Source organism: Neoarius graeffei, chromosome 3, assembly GCF_027579695.1.
Source record: "Neoarius graeffei isolate fNeoGra1 chromosome 3, fNeoGra1.pri, whole genome shotgun sequence".
NCBI classification, from domain to species: Eukaryota; Metazoa; Chordata; class Actinopteri; order Siluriformes; family Ariidae; genus Neoarius; species Neoarius graeffei.
This window is the reverse complement of record NC_083571.1, coordinates 1,575,090-1,592,480: the sequence shown is the minus strand read 5'-3', so window position 1 is coordinate 1,592,480 and position 17,391 is coordinate 1,575,090. Positions and strand designations below refer to the sequence as shown.

The following is a 17,391-nucleotide window of genomic DNA, read 5'->3' as shown; positions in this document are numbered from 1 at the left end:
AGTAATAAATGTCGTTGACATGCTTAAACCAGTCGTCACCTTTTCCCAAGATGGTGACTGTGTGGTCTATAAAGTACAGTCCTCCATTTGTAAGACACAAAACAAGTTCAGATTAGGTGAAGAGTTTCATGAAGAAGGTTTCCCTGGCAGATTCTGCAAAGTAAGAATCTAAAATTCATTGTTCAACATTTTATTCAGTTTAATTTCAGGTTGCAGTTGGTAAAATTGTACAACAGTGTGTACAGTGATGAGAATCTGTAGTGTGAATCTGATGTTCAGCATTAATAGAGAATTCAAGTCAGTTTTGCAGCTTGACATCCAATCTGTGTTTGTTTGTTTGTTTGTTTGTTTGTTTGTTTGTTTGTTTGTTTGTTTGTTTGTTTGTTTTTAAGTGTACTATGAACCTGGAAGGAGAAAAGCTCATCCATGTACAGCTCTATGAAGGTTGGAAGATCAGAATTGTCCGAGAGATTCAGGATGGGAAAATGATTGCGGTGAGAAAAAAAAAAAAAAACTCATGAATGAGACTGATGAGGCTCTTTAAAGTGAAAATCAGTGTAATTTTCTTTATATTTTACAGACTGCGACATGTGAAGACGTCACAGCAGTACTTACATTTGAGAAGGTGTAAATGTTGGACAAAGTTCTTCATCACTTCTTGATTGCTGACCTGCAGTATGAAAACATGCTTTAAAATGAAGAAGAAGAAGCAGAAGAACTGCAAACGGATGCATGAATCCTGATTAATTTAAACCAAACTCAATAAAGAATTCAGGAAAATATGTAATGTTGATGTTATTCAGTGTGATTTTGACATGACAGAGCAATGCACTAATTCTAATTACACCACAGTGCTGCTGAATTCTGGATCCTGATTGGTCAGAATGTGTTGATTTATTTTCTATCACAGCAGCTCAACAAAAGATTCCTGTACATTTATTACATTACAGCCATTTAGCAGACACTCTTATCCAGAGCGATGTACAAAATAGTGAGAGGAGCCTGGGGAGCAGTTGGGGATTTGATGCCTTGCTCAAGAGCACTTCAGCAATTCCTGCTGGTCCAGGGAATCAAACCAGCAACCTTTTGGTCCAAAAGCTGCTTCTATAACTATTCGGCCATGGCTTCCCATGTTTATTTATGTCACAGTAATTACATCCTCATTTAAACTGTCATAGCTCCCTGTGTATTTATGAGAACGAAATGAGAACCATCCGATTGTAAGTAAAAGAACCAAGTTTTAAAAGTTTAAATTATGTAAATAATATAATTTCATATGGATTTACAGACTGAAAACAAGCTAGCTGAAGTAAAGTGAAATAACAATATAAATTATTATATTTCATAATAAAATAATTATTTGTATTGTAATTTCAGAAGCACTACTAAAAAAAAGAAAAGAAAATATAAAGAAATAACATCCCAGGATTAAATATAAGACATCAACATTTTGATGGAAGACATTTAAATTAATTATTCAACTTAAAAAGCACAAAACCTGAAATGACATTGATATTTATTTCTTTGTTTGTTTACATTTCTTACTTTAAGGAGTTGTTGTTGTTGTTGACTTCAAGGCCAATTGTGTGTGTGTGTGTGTTTATGCAACTACTGGAATATCCAGACAGTAAGCCATTACAATAATCCAATGTAGAGGTACCAAAAGGCATGAACTAGTTTTTCTGCATCGTTTAGTGACATTATATTTCTTATCTTAGCAATATTTCTGAAATGAAAGAAAGCTATCTGGGTAATGTTATCGATATGAGTTTCAAACAAAAGACTGGAGTCAGTGATCACCCTGAGGTCTTTTACTACTGCCCATGATGGAACAGAAAGGCCATTCAGAATTACTATATAATAAGAAAACCTTAGTTATAGCCGTATGTGGTCCTAATAAAAGTACCATGATGAAGTAGAAGGAAGTGGAAACTAACTCCATGCTTATGAATAATATTACCCAGAGGTAGCATATATAAAGAACAAAGCAGTGGGAGACAGAACCTTGTAGAACAACAAACTTTACCTTAGTATGCATTGAAAAGTTACAATTTACATCAACAAACTTATAGTGATCAGTTAAATGAGACGGGAACCAGGAGATGGAATGTTCCTTTAACTCTAGTGACAACCCTGATCAAAGGCCAGTAGTTGGTAATTTACTACTTTAACCAATGCTGCCTCTATGCTGTGATCAGGTCTAAATCCTGACTGATACAATTAATGAATGTTGTTCCTAATAAACACCTCTGGGTATTTTCAGAACAGATAAACTTCTTCATATTTCTTAGAACTGTTAGTGGAAATTCCACCTTTTTTTGTGTGTCTGCAGTGCAGGAACTGAGAACGATAATAATTCTGAGAGTGTTGTTTTGAGGGACTTTTTAGATCTTACTTCAGTGTAGATACTTTCCCAGAACAAGAGGAACCATGAGTGATGTCAGTGCATGGTCATTGGTCCAGATGTAAGTGTATGTTGATTTGTTGAACATGAGCCAATGCAGCACTGGAAAGTGTCATTTTTAAAAATCTATATAAAATGTTAGTCATTTAAATGGGGAAAAAAACCACAGACCTTTTCCCTATTTGATCCTGAATATCGACCTCCCCAAATCGAACAGTGGAGTTCATAACTGAACTTTCAAACTTTGTTTAATTATATCAGTGTCTGATAGAATTTTATGTGTGATTTTAATATTCATGGATATTGTCTGGATAAACCCTTGGGTAAGGAGTTTATATAACTTTGACAGTCATTTACATATTAAGGGACCAACCCATGTTCAAAATCATAAGTGTGATCTTGTGTTCTCTTCTGGTTTTTCTGTTGATAAGCTGATTATCCCAGGTAGATATTCTACATTTACTGACTCTTACACAGCTAGCTACTGTTTTGATGGCTTCTCATCATCTCCTAATATTTCATCCTTAAAAAGTTTTGCTCAACTTAGTGTATGTGATTGTCACCTACTTTTATTCCACCTCTTCAATTATTCATGATTGATAATAACTGATAATAACTGTCACCCCAAGAGATATAAATGATCTAAACACAAAGCCTGACCATGAAGAAAAAAGGTAAACTGCAAGTAAACCATGATATAGTCAAAGGTTGTGTAGCTGATTACCACAAGCAATCAAATCAGGAAAGGAACAGTATTTTTCCAACATTATTGATAAAAATCACCATAGACCCTGGCGGCACGGTGATGTAGTGGTTAGCGCTGTTGCCTCACAGCAAGAAGGTCCGGGTTCGAGCCCCGTGGCTGGCGAGGGCCTTTCTGTGTGGAGTTTGCATGTTCTCCCCGTGTCTGCGTGGGTTTCCTCCGGGTGCTCCGGTTTCCCCCACAGTCCAAAGACATGCAGGTTAGGTTAACTGGTGACTCTAAATTGACCGTAGGTGTGAATGTGAGTGTGAATGGTTGTCTGTGTCTATGTGTCAGCCCTGTGATGACCTGGCGACTTGTCCAGGGTGTACCCCGCCTTTCACCCGTAGTCAGCTGGGATAGGCTCCAGCTTGCCTGCGACCCTGTAGAACAGGATAAAGCGGCTACAGATAATGAGATGAGATGAGACCACAGACCCCAGATTCTTCTTAGCACCATTACTTCAATAATTATTCATTCAGTCAGTGTTAGACTTGTTTCCCCTGACTCCTGGGAAGACATCCACAAAGTTTTCATCCATATACATTTTTTAATCAATTGAATAGACAATAAAAGATAAGTTATCAAAAAACCTCTTTTACAATAAAAATGTCTTAATGGCAAAAATCAACTAATTTCAAAATTCTCTCAAAAATTCCAGAAAAAGTTATCTTCTAAAAATGATTTTATTGAAATGTTTCAGTTTGATTTTCAAACCAAGTACAGTACAGAACCAGCACTCCTTAAAGTCAGATAAGCTTTACTGCTCACTGTCGACTTGGGAAATTGTGCCCTCCTCATGTTACTGGACCACAGTACTGCTTTTCCCACTGCAGACCAGAATTTGCTTATTGGTTGGTTAGAAAAGTGGGTGGGTCTACAGGGAGTGGCCCTCAAATTGTTTTTCTCCTCCTTTAAGCAGAGAACTTTCTCAGTAAATTGAGGCCATGTTTTTCTTGCTCTGATACATCTTCTGTCTGCATAATATAAGCATAATATTTACTTTCATTGCTACACAGATGACGGACAGCTTTATCTTCCACCGGAACTCAGTGAAAGCTACTCTGTCATGTCTCTCACAAATGGGTGGTCTATCACAAGTGGCTGATCACTTCCAGTATCCCCCAGTTAAATGAAGACAAGTCAGAAGTTATTTTATGTCGTCTTCTCAATCACACGAACAGGTTTATGAATCATAGTCAGGAAGCAACAAATATTAAAATGTACATTTATAAAAATTTGTTGTCATATTTAATTCCAACCTCAGAACTGACAGACAAATCAACCCTGTTGTCAAAACGAATTTTAACACATCAGAATGATTGCCAAATTCAAGCTGTTTTTCTGTTTAATGGCTTGCATTTTTCTAGCTTTAATGGCTTTTCTGTTTCATGGCTTGCTCATGTGTTCATCTTGTCATTTTTTCATTTCGATGCTGGAAACAGTGTCCAATTACATTAATCAGTGAACAATGTGGCCTATATACATGGTTGCCACAGACTCTGACACCCAACTACAAAGACGGTCACATCACATCTTCCTAAATACACACACACACACACACACACACACCTGGACTCATGTTGCTTTCCATTTGTACTTGGAAGTCAGAATTTCCCAGTCCCCAGTCCAAAATATCAATTAGAACACTCTTACTTTGGATTCCTGACTCAGAAAGTAGGGGGAACCTCACCAATCCAGACCTCAAAATGCAGGATGGCTGCTCCATGCATCAACAGAGTGAAAGCTGTAGGAAAAGAAAAAAAAGACGCCTTTATTTGTCAGACATACACTCAAGCACAGATTTAAGCACACAGTGAAATTTAGCCTCTGCATTTAACCAATCTGAAGCAGTGAACACACACATGCACACACACATACCCAGAGCACTGGGCAGCTATGCTACAGTGCCCAGGGAACAGTGGGGAGTTAGGTGCCTTGCTCAAGGGTACTTCAGCCCAACCTCAGGCCATGGCTGCCCCATGTTAGCCTAACCGCATGTCTTTGGACTGCAGGAGAAACCGGGGTGCCCGGAGGAAACCCATGCAGACACTGGGAGAGCATGGTAACTCCACACAGAAAGACCCCCGTCGGCCGCTGGGCTCAAACCCAGAACCTTCTTTCTGTGAGGTGACAGTGCTTACCACTACACTACCAAGCTGTATATTTTGTATATTATAGAAGTATATGTATGATAGCTGTAGTCCAAGGATACTGTATATTACAGAAAACCGTAATATATCGTTCATCCGGACATGTGTCTTATTTGAGTCTCATTAAATCAGTTACCAGTCCAACACATATCTGTGGTAATGTTGGCATGGTGTTTGCGTGCATCTATACCACATAGTGCATTGCTATCAACTGGTATTTCTACCAATGACTAACCAAGTTAGAAATTACTGCTATTGTTTTTCTAACTTCTAGACTGGAACATGGTCAACTAGGGTGTGATGTCATTCCCAGCTCTGACTTCCACTGGAGCATCGATTACAATCACAGCCACTCTCACAGTATATCAGGACTCTCAGTTCTCACTTTCATTGCAAAGTAGAAGCACTGTGTTCTTACCACTTGTTCCCAAGTCTTATTGTGATTTTCTGTGTGTCGCGTCTCATCTTCTTCCGCTTTATCCGGGACTGGGTCGCGGAGGCAGCAGTCTAAGCAGGGAAGCCCAAACTTCCCTTTCCCCAGACACCTCGGCCAGCTCCTCGGGAAGAACACCGAGGCGTTCCCAGGCCAGCCGAGAGACATAGTCCCTCCAGTGTGTCCTAGATCTTCCCCGGGGCCTCCTCCCAGGGGGACATGCCTGGAACACCTCCCCAGGGAGGCGTCCAGGAGGCATCCGAAAAAGATGCCTGAGCCACCTCAGCTGATTCCTCTCGATGTGGAGCAGCAGCGGCTCTACTCCGAGCTCCTCCCGAGTGACTGTGCTTCTCACCCTATCTCTAAGGGAGTGCCCAGCCACCCTGCGAAGGAAACTCATTTCGGCTGCTTGTATCCGCGATCTTGTCCTTTCGGTCATTACCCAAAGCTCATGACCATAGGTGAGAGTCGGACCGTAGATCGACCGGTAAATTGAGAGCTTCGCCTTTTGGCTCAGCTCCTTCTTCACCACGACGGACCGGTAAAGCGACCGCATCACTGTGGAGGCTGCACCGATCCACCTGTTGATCTCACGCTCTATCCTTCCCTCACTTGTGAACAAGATCCCGAGATACTTAAACTCCTCCACTTGAGGCAGAACTTCTCCACCAACCTGGAGAGGGCAAGCCACCCTTTTCCGGTCAAGAACCATGGCCTCGGACTTGGAGGTGCTGATTCTCATCCCAGCCGCTTCACACTCGACTGCAAACCGCCCCAGTGCATGCTGAAGGTCCTGGTTTGAAGAAGCCAACAGGACAACATCATCCGCAAAAAGCAGAGATGAAATCCTGTGGTTCCCAAACAGGATTCCTTCTGGCCCCTGGCTGCACCTAGAAATTCTGTCCATAAAAATTATGAACAGAACCGGTGACAAAGGGCAGCCCTGCCGGAGTCCAACATGCACTGGGAACAGGTCTGACTTACTGCCGGCAATGCGAACCAGACTCCTGCTCTGTTCGTACAGGGACCGGACAGCCCTTAGCAAAGAGCCCCGAACCCCATACTCCCGAAGCACCCCCCACAGAATACTATGGGGGACACGGTCGAATGCCTTCTCCAGATCCACAAAGCACATGTGGACTGGTTGGGCAAACTCCCATGAACCCTCGAGCACCCTATGAAGGGTATAGAGCTGGTCCAGTGTTCCGCGACCAGGACGAAAACCACATTGTTCCTCCTGGATCCGAGGTTCGACTATTGGTCGAATTCTCCTCTCCAGTACCCTGGAGTAAACCTTCCCTGGGAGGCTGAGAAGTGTGATACCCCTATAATTGGAGCACACTCTCCGGTCCCCTTTCTTAAAAAGAGGGACCACCACCCCACCCCACCCCACCACCTCTGCCACTCCAGAGGCACTGTCCCTGACTGCCACGCGATGTTGCAGAGGCGTGTCAACCAAGACAGCCCCACAACATCCAGAGACTTGAGATACTCAGGGCGGATCTCATCCACCCCCGGTGCCTTGCCACCGAGGAGCTTGCAAACCACCTCAGTGACTTCGGCTTGGGTAATGGACAAGTCCACCTCTGAGTCATCAGCCTCAGTCTCCTCAGTGGAAGACATGATGGTGGGATTGAGGAGATCCTCAAAGTATTCCTTCCACCGCCCGACAATGTCCCCAGTCGAGGTCAACAGCTCCCCACCCGCATTGTAAACAGTGTTGGCAGAGTACTGCTTCCCCCTCCTGAGGCGCCGGATGGTTTGCCAGAATTTCTTCAAGGCCGACCGATAGTCTTTCTCCATGGCCTCCCCGAACTCCTTCCAGTTCCGAGTTTTTGCCTCCGCAACTGCCCGAGCTGCAGCACGCCTGGCCTGCCGATACCCGCCAGCTGCCTCGGGAGTCCTGGAGGTTAACAAGGCCTGATAGGACTCCTTCTTCAGCTTGACGGCATCCCTTACTTCCGGTGTCCACCACCGGGTTCAGGGATTGCCGCCACGACAGGCACCGGAGACCTTGCGGCCACAGCTCCGAACAGCTGCGTCCACAATGGAGGTAGAGAACATGGTCCACTCAGACTCAATGTCCCCTGCCTCCCTCGGAAGCTGGGAAAAGCTCTCCCGGAGGTGGGAGTTAAAGACCTCCCCAACAGAGTGCTCAGCCAGACGTTCCCAGCAGACCCTCACCATACGTTTGGGCCTGCCAGGTCTGTCCAGCTTCCTCCTCCACCAGCAGATCCAACTCACCACCAGGTGGTGATCAGTTGACAGCTCAGCCCCTCTCTTCACCCGAGTGTCCAAGACATAGGGCCGGAGATCAGATGAAACGACTACAAAGTCTATCATTGACCTCTGACCTAAGGTGTCCTGGTGCCACGTGCACTTATGGACACCCCTATGCTCGAACATGGTGTTCGTTATGGACAAACTGTGACTAGCACAGAAGTCCAATAACAAAACACCACTCGGGTTCAGATCGGGGAGGCCGTTCCTCCCAACCACGCCCCTCCAGGTGTCACTGTCATTGCCCATGTGAGCATTGAAGTCCCCCAGTAGCACAATGGAGTCCCCAGTCTGAGCACTCCTCAGTACCTCTCCCAGGGACTCCAAGAAGGCCGGATACTCTATACTGCTATTTGGGCCGTAGGCACAAACAACAGCAAGAGCCCTCTCCCCAATCCGAAGGCGCAGAGAGGCGACCCTCTCGTTCACTGGGGGTAAACTCCAACACATGGCGGCTGAGCTGGGGAGCTATAAGCAAGCCCACACCAGCCCGCCGCCGTTCACCACGGGCGACTCCAGAGAAGTGGAGAGTCCAGCCCCTCTCGAGGAGCTGGGTTCCAGAGCCCAAGCTGTGCATGGAGGTGAGCCCGACTATCTCTAGCCAGTACCTCTCAACCTCCTGCACAAGCTCAGGCTCTTTCCCCCCCAGCGAAGTGACATTCCATGTCCCAACAGCCAGCCGCTGTGTCTGGGGATCAGGTCGTCGAGGCCCCTGCCTTCGACTGCCACCCAATCCACATTGCACCAGTCCCCTACTGCTACCTCTGTGGGTGGTGAACCCACAGGAGGTCGGGCCCACGTCACCTCTTCGGGCTGAGCCCGGCCGGGCCCCATTTTTTTTTTTTTCTGTGTGGTTTATGGATTTTATTTTGGTTTTTGTGGTATATTGAGCTTATGGGCTTACCATAGTTTCATGTGTGTTCATGTGATATGCGCATGCTTAGACAGATGAGCCAGAGAGCGCGAGCCATTACCAGCATGGCATGTTGTATCAGTTATGCAAGTTATCAGTAAAGGTGTTAAATGCGTGCAACCGTCTCGTCATTAATACACCACAGTTTTCACATTTTTGTTTTAGCTCTGCCTAGTTCATGCCATTTGTTCATCACCTGAGCATTGCCTATTTCTTGACCATGCACTTGTCTTATGTTCTGGATTTATCTGCAAGTTTGAACAATAAAGCTGCTGTTTACTTGCAACTGTTTTCATACCTGTCACCTGACACATTTACTGATGACTGTAACTCACTTTACATAAGGGTTGATCAGTTGTAGTTCTTCCACAGTTAGTGCAGAATGCTGCTATCAGTTTACTCACAGACACAAACCACATTAGATGGCACATTACAAAACAGTCCTTGCTTCACTACAATCTCTATTTACGAGTTAAGTTTAAAGTGGTTGTATTTGTTTTTAAAGCTTTTAATGATCTAGAGCCTCTTTACATTACTAACACCATTAGTAACCCTCAGTGTGGTTCTTCAGGCAGGTAAGAAAATCCCAGAGCATCTGAGCTAGTTGGTCTCAGTCCACACATGAAATTTGCCTGAGTAAAATTTACATCAATTGAAGAATTCTTTTTTTTTAGAGAGAGGGACCAAATTTTATCTGGCAAGAGTAAAATTTCTTCAATTTAAGTAAATTTTACTCAGGCAAATTTCATGTGCAGTTCCAAGTGCACTTTAGCAGTGACAAAGCCATTTGATTCTCAGTCAACCTGCAAGAAGTAAACCAAGCATGATGTGTGTTTTTGGTTGTAGGCTGCTACATATTTTAAGTGTATATTAAGCACTGAAAAAATCAAAGCACTACATTGTGATGGTGGTTCCAAATTTGTCAAGGTGTAAGCAAGCTATGTGGTGGATATAGATTGTGTTCCCCACAGTGTACCTAATTTGGTGAATTAAGTGAGTTCCAATGGTCAATGACTAAAGATCAGGGTTGCTTGAGGACCAGCCTCTCAAAGGCCTTCATGATCTGAAGCATAAGTTTATTAGGTGTCCCATCACTGGCACTGGGAGTACACAGAGCTGAGGCAGCTTTTTTAAACAGCAAACATCCTGGCCCAGGCGTCCTGGCTGAAATTGACGTGACCCTGATGGTAGTTTGATCCACAACCATGAACCCTCTCCTGATTCACAGCCATCTATCAGGGGTTGTTAACTCTTATTTGACCAGTGGCCCAATTTTAAAAGCTCAAAATTTTTCAGAAACCAAGTATCTTCACTGTTACATCCAACCTAGATCCAACAAGTGCACAGACTCCTGCAGCTCATAAAAAATGCAAATGAATGGTTGGGTTCATTATATTAGAAATAGTCTTATCATTAGTTAATTGTGTCATGTCAAAGCAATTGCATCATGGCATCCAAGTACAATGCCGATAATACCTTGTGACCTACAAACATGGCCACCATGGACTGCAACTCCCACCTCACACACTCATTTGATGTTTCTCAACATCAAAGATGCTTAATTTGTAGGATGGACCCTTCAAAGTCAGATCCTTAAGAGATTAAGCAGGACTCATTCCTAGCTTGGACTAAAGTGTGAATACTTTTGGGAATGCTTTCAATAAAAAAGAAAGAAAAAAAATTTAATTATATTTGCAAGACCAATCATTCTAAGAAATGTCAAAACAGCTTTAGTTGTGGATTGGGTCTCAGGTGCTAAACTCTGCAGGCAATTTAATGTCAACCCACATTTTGCCACTTTAGCTAGATCCTTTGTTTTTTCAGCATATTCCCTGCATTCCAAAAGTATGCCTTCTCACAGTAAAAACTTGCCCCAGACTGATGGTTTCCTATTATTCTTAGACCACAATGTAGGCTTCTATACCCTATATGAAGTCATCTTGGTGTGTGATGGAAAAGCTCCTGCTGTCTATGTGTGCATAGGATTGTGGGAGATTTAGGAACACAAAGGATCCACATATCCATCCTAGAATTTGAAGGATCCTGGACATTGGAATAGTTCTTCTGGTAGGATTCAATGACATGGCAGTCTTGCAATGCAGCCTTTAAAGGACACACCCTTGACAATGAGAAAGACTCAATGTCATGTTGACTCTCCTGATTACTGATCATACACACCTGTGCCCTGTACTATGAAGCGGGTTTTCTGGCTTACCAGGGTAACTTCGAGAGTAACTTGATCACGTGCAGCATAACTTCCCGATTAACCCATACTACGAAAGTTGGCTATGTTCTAACCGAGGTATGCTGCCATGGCAATTTACGCTGCATCTCAAACCTGCTCATCTCAGGTTATGTTCTTGGTTAACCCGAGGTTTCCGATTAACCACACCCTTTTTAAACACCACCTCTCCACCGACATTTCCTCTAGAGACAATGCCAGCATACCTGGATGACCCGTGCAATATCGGAGCACAGATTGTGAGGGGCTCTCTCCGGAGGGCGAGGGTATTTAGAGACCGCCAGAATCCGCTGGCATACCCGGACGATGTTCTTCATGAATGATATAGATTCTCAGCTGAAGGAATTCATTACCTTTGCCAGCTGATCGAGGCAGACATCTGCAATGTAACCCGCCGAAGCCAGGCCCTCACAATCGAGCAAATTATGTGCTTGTCATTGCGTTACTTTGCCAGTGGACAATATATGTATTCCATCGGTGATGCTGAAAACGTCAGTAAGAACACTGTATGTCGTATGATTCGCAAAGTGCTGCTTGCCCTAACCAAACTGATGAATGCATTTGTCGTGTTCCCTGGGCATTTAACCGCACTTCAGATCAAAGAAGGGTTTTATGCAATCGCAGGTAATTACTAATATCAAATTGTGTCTGTTTGCCTACTCTCATAGAGACAATTGTGACTGACAATTGATATGACTAACAAAATATACAGGTTTCCCAAGAGTAATAGGAGCCATTGACTGCACTCACATCCGAATCAGTGCACCCCTGGGAGAGCATGAGGGGGATTATGTGAATAGAAAATCCTTCCATAGCATCAACGTACAGGTAAAAGGTCTACTTCATATAGGCCCACATTCAAAGAGGTCATGTCCATACCTCAAATCAACCTGTCAGTACTGGTCCCATTTTGCGTTAGGTGATGTTTTGTCCTCCACATGGGTTGGTGTTGTTCCTCATTTGCAGGGGTAACAGTGTGCTTGTACCTCAGTCATGTCCCCTGTCCTTGCACAAATGCTTGATGTTCTTAGATGACATGTGACCACCAGTTGATGATAACCAGCCTGGATGCAAGATGGCCAGGGTCTGTCCATGATTCCCGCATATTTAGAGAATCCTCACTAGCTGCGGGATTCGAGGAAGGTAAGATAATCCTACATCTAATCCTTAAAACACAAATCATCCTGCATCAAAAAGATATCAGGACAATACAGAAACAAGAGCTAAAATACCACAGACGTCCCTACTCAAACTTCATGGTATTCCTTAAGTAAAGAATAGTGAGCATCTTACAGCTGTTTGACACTAACTACATTTCTCTCCATTTCATACAAGGGCGATTTGATGGTATCCTGCTCAGGGACTGTGGATACCCATGTTTGAAACACCTCCTGACACCATTCGCAGACCCTCAAACAAGGGCCCAGAGAGCCTTCAATCATGCCCACAGTGTTACAAGAGCACGAATCGAGATCACGTTCAGCATATTGAAGGCTCGGTTTGCCTGCCTAAAAGGCCTGTGTGTGAGGCCAGAGAAGGCCTGTCAAATAACAGCGGCATGTGTGGTACTACATAACATAGCCACCATTAGAAAAGAAAGGGTTCCCAATCATGTTCCCTCACCCCCCGATGTTGTTGACCCCATGACCCTGGACCATCCCACAGGCCGTTCAGTGAGAGAGGCCATCACAAACCAATTTTTCAGGCAGTAACACAAAATAAAGAAAAGCCAAACTCACCACTCATTCCTACTGTATTTATTTATTCAAGTTCTCCTGTTCCTGAAAAGAAAAGACAGAAAAGCCAAACGAATGCTTGCTTGCACACGCACACACACACACACACACACACACACACACACACACACACACACAATGTACTAATACCTTCTTCTCATGCTCCAACTTTTCAATTTCTAGTTCGAGCTTCTGAATTTGCAGCCTCTTTTTTTTGCAGTCTAGCTGTAACATTTTCTTGTACAGGCTGTGCACATTGTCCACTCCGGACTACAGAACGCCCACCCCAGAATGAACATATTAGCCTAGTATGCATAACAGTTGGCAATGATGGACCGAAGAGGAAGAAACTGTACTTTGTGAAATTGTGATGTCCCTGGCAGGGAAGCCTCAGGAGGGGACAGGGGCAGCTCCAACTTCTCCTACAAAGGAACACAAGCACACAGACTGATTGCATCATTGATACAAGTCACACTTCAAATGCAGTACTGCTGAAGAGTAATGGGGCACCCTCCTAGAATATTGACACAGCATATAGTAGCAGTGGTAGAGTCTTTCAACCTGCATGTGGGTGTCAGATTTGGCCGTGAGGGTCTCGTCATCTTCCTCCTGAGAGAACATACATAAATTATAGGCTGCACCTACATCATTTCTGAACACGACATAATGCATGCAATGTTAGCTATTACAGGTACCTCGGCCGGAGGATCACTGGAGCCGGGTATGGGCTGTGGTGGCTGGATGGTCTCCAGATTGCTTCCTTCAACTGTACACACAACACATAAGACATGCCACTGATGAACGAGAAAACACACTTCTTACATGGAACTTGAATGCCATATTACCCCGCACATAGAGGGTGGACATTTCCACAGCACCAGGGGTGGATTGTAGGCCTCCTTCTACCCCCTGCATGATTGGCCTACTGCTATTGTTGGCGAGCGCCAACTCCTCGGCCACGGTAAGGGCTTCTGGTGCCCTCCCTCCTTCCGTGCACCTGGCGGCCACCTTTTTCTTGTTGGCTGTGAAAGACAAGCATCTTTTCATTATATATGCCTCACACACACACACACACACACACACACACACACACACACACACACACACACACACTTACCATTATGAATGATGTTTTTATATTTCATTTTCACCTGTTGCCAGGTGCGTTTGGCACTGCTGTTGCCTCTGAAATGTTCACAGGACATACACCAACTTAGTCAAAGGGACTGAACAGTCAGTCATCCTAATTCATGTGACTCTGTGCACATATCAGCTTAAGTAGGCTACTCCATGAATTTACCATACCAAATTTTATTCAGGATTTTTCGGACATTAAACAAGCTATATATGACTGGGGCCACGTCGAAGGACCATTTTCTGTGACTTGTGATTGATCATGAAGCTTTCTCTCATCCTATACTTCTGTTCTGGAACATGTAGAAGGGAGAATGTACTTGCGCATTTACCCGATCGGCAATTCGTTGCCAACATGCTTGCCGCTCCTTATTGGCAGCCGCTGTGTTAGATTTTGCTCTTAATGTTATTTTGAACTCCTCGTAGCTTTGCATTATGACATCGCATTCTTCCTCCGTGAAGTACGGCGACTGTGCCATTGTGAACAGTGGTGATTTGCGCTGATAACCTCCCCTTTAATGTGAACGTGCATTAACCCTGATTAGGTTAACACAGGTTCAACAAATCAACTTCATAATTGGCGTCGTAGTACCGTTTAACCCCAAACAAGATAACCAGGTTTTGTCAACCCCGGTTTAGCGGGGGAACCCTGGGTTACTGCTGGGTAGGTTGACCTCCATTCGTTGTACAGGCTCCTGGACTCAGTTTCACCAACACATTATATAAGGACTGTCAGTGCACTCACACACCTGGAAGTAGACACTATGTTGTTGTTGTTTTTTTACCAGTTGTTGCTGAGCAAATCAATTATGTCATGGTCTTCCTTTTTTGTTTTGTTTTGTTTTTTAATCCTTTTCTGGTTTTCTTGTTTTTGCTCTTGTCTATTAGAAAAACAAAAAAGACATTAATGTTTCACGTGCACGCTCTTGCTCACTTGCTCTAGATTCCGGGAGATATTCTCCAATTTGCGGGCATCAGGGAGCCACTATCAATATGCGGGAGACTCCCGGAACTTCCGGGAGACTTGGGATGTCTGCACTCATAGATTAAAGCAAAAAAAAAAAATCATCTCACTGAAAAAAAAGCTCCATGTCGTTGGCCCCTACCACATCAGCGATGCGTCAAATTTTAAATGCCGTGTTGTCCATTATCCCCTCAGCCCCTACTTATAGTACATTTACATAATTTTAACAATGACTAAAGCCAAGGCAAGACTTTACCATTGTCATTACTGGCTATAAATGATGAAACATCAAGTTTTCAGCGCAAAGTGCAAATTTATTTCAACAATACTTTAGTAATGCACAACAGTGGTTAAGAGAAAAGTGCAAGTGCAGTCAAACTTGAACCATGCTTTCAAAAGAGTGGAACAGAAAGAACTTGCAAGAAAAGTAAAGTGAAAGTTCACTTTTTCTGCTTCTTCGCAGTGAAGCCAAAGGCATCTAGTTTTTTGCCATTGCTTCCATAGACTTTTTTTATGCAAACTACACAAAAGCACACACCTGCCATTTTCATCTTTTTGCACCATGAACTAAATGGCTTTCCATTATCGCCCATTTCATTTAGCCAAGCCCATCTCCACTTATTCTTTACCGTTTTGTCGATGTCTGACACATCTGTGCTTTCATTTAAAAGAAGCGCGTCCATGCTGGCAAAACCGAAAGTAATTTGACGCGCTCTAGTGATGGAAATCGAAGGGCCTATGTCCGGTGGCCTTATACGCAGTACTCGAGTTGGGGGGGATGTAGGGGGAGGCATCCCCCTTCTGAAATAAAAATCTCAAATCATTCCCCTTATAAAACAGCCATCCCCCCATCACATCCCTTGTGCCATTTTACCGATTAATGTGGAAATTAGCCTACTATTATTTTAACAAATATTACTACCATTTCAACATTAGAGGCTTTGCGCAGTGATAGCCTACATGTAGCCGGATAAAAAAGACGCATATTTATTTATTCGGTTGCACCTCTCATTCACACCTATACGGAGGTTTCAGTCACTGAAAACAGCTACTTTCGCAAACTCTGGTTAGAGTGGAGATTTCTGAAAACTCCATCTTCAGACACGCGTGTAAATCAGGAAAACGAAGCAGCAGTGGGCGAGAGGGCGCGCGCGAATATAATGAGTCATAGGTGTGAATCTTTCACCGAATGCCAATTGTCCCGGTTCTTCATGAAATCGCACGCGCACGCACAAATTCATTAGATTAACTTTCAAATAACTGTTCTTGTGCACTTGTGACACCGGAGCCACTTTCCTGAATTTTGAGCTTCGGAGTATTGGCTTCTTTATCTATTTAATCAATGAACTTATTTGTCACATACATTAAATTACTAATGTAAACCATTAGTAGCCTATTTAAGCAATCGCTGTTTTCTCCACTGTTTTCCGACCTTTTGTGCTTAGTGAATGAGACACTTCATTACACTCCACTGACCGACTTCCAATTCCGGACTTTTTTGAAAATGTAAAATATAGAGTGCTTCGAGATCAGCGCGAACCCGGCGGCGGCCATATTGGAAGTCAAACGTCGCTGTGTCAGTGCATTGTTGTTGCTCAGCGAAGCAAAATGCCGAATACGTGTGTCATTGTTGGCTGTAGTAGCCGGGGGGAAAAGGGTGGTGTGGCAGCGGGGGCGTGGTCAAGCGCTGGTCTGTGACAGGAGGGTGGAGTTGGGGAAGGTAAGTGGCAGAATCGCTTCACCTGAGTGTGATTAATCTATGTTTTGTGTGTGTTCTTCCCAGTAAACCGGGCTATTTAAGGAGGGAGAGCGAGAGCAGAGGAGCTCTCCACAACCAGATAACCGGAATGTGTGTGCGTGCGTGTGTGGCTGAGAGAGAAACCTATTCCACTGAAAAGTGAGAATAAAAGAGTTTTTGTGAACTCAGTCTCTGTCCTGCCGTCCTCTGTGCTCCACCCACATCTAGTGAACGTTACAGTGGTGCCGAAACCCGGGATCGTGGAGCACCTGTCCTGCAGCCCCATGGAATCCTCCCCGTTCGCGGACTTAATCCACGCCCTCGCCACGGCTCAGCAGAGCCAGCACCAGGCACTCGTCACGCTCCGGAAGGAGCAGGAGCAGCGCTTCGAAGCCCTGGTGCTGGCTCAAGAGGAAGACCGAGAGGCGTTCCGGCGCCTCCTCGCGTCGGCGGGGTCCACCAGCGCCCCGGCCGTGGGCCCATCTCCCATCACCTTGACTAAGATGGGCCCGCAGGATGACCCCGAGGCATTCATCGCGTTGTTCGAACAGGTCGCCGAAGCCTCGGGGTGGCCGATAGAGCAGCGCGCGGCGCGCCTCCTCCCCCTCCTGACGGGAGAGGCGCAGTTAGCCGCACTACAGCTCCCCGCCGA

The 17,391-nt window shown here is 44.5% G+C and overlaps 1 pseudogene; it reads left to right on the top strand.

Annotated features, from left to right (window-relative positions):
* The first annotated feature begins 398 nt into the window (after positions 1–398).
* LOC132882475 (putative nuclease HARBI1) lies at positions 399–13,198 on the top strand (annotated as a pseudogene).
* Positions 13,199–17,391: the final 4,193 nt, after the last annotated feature.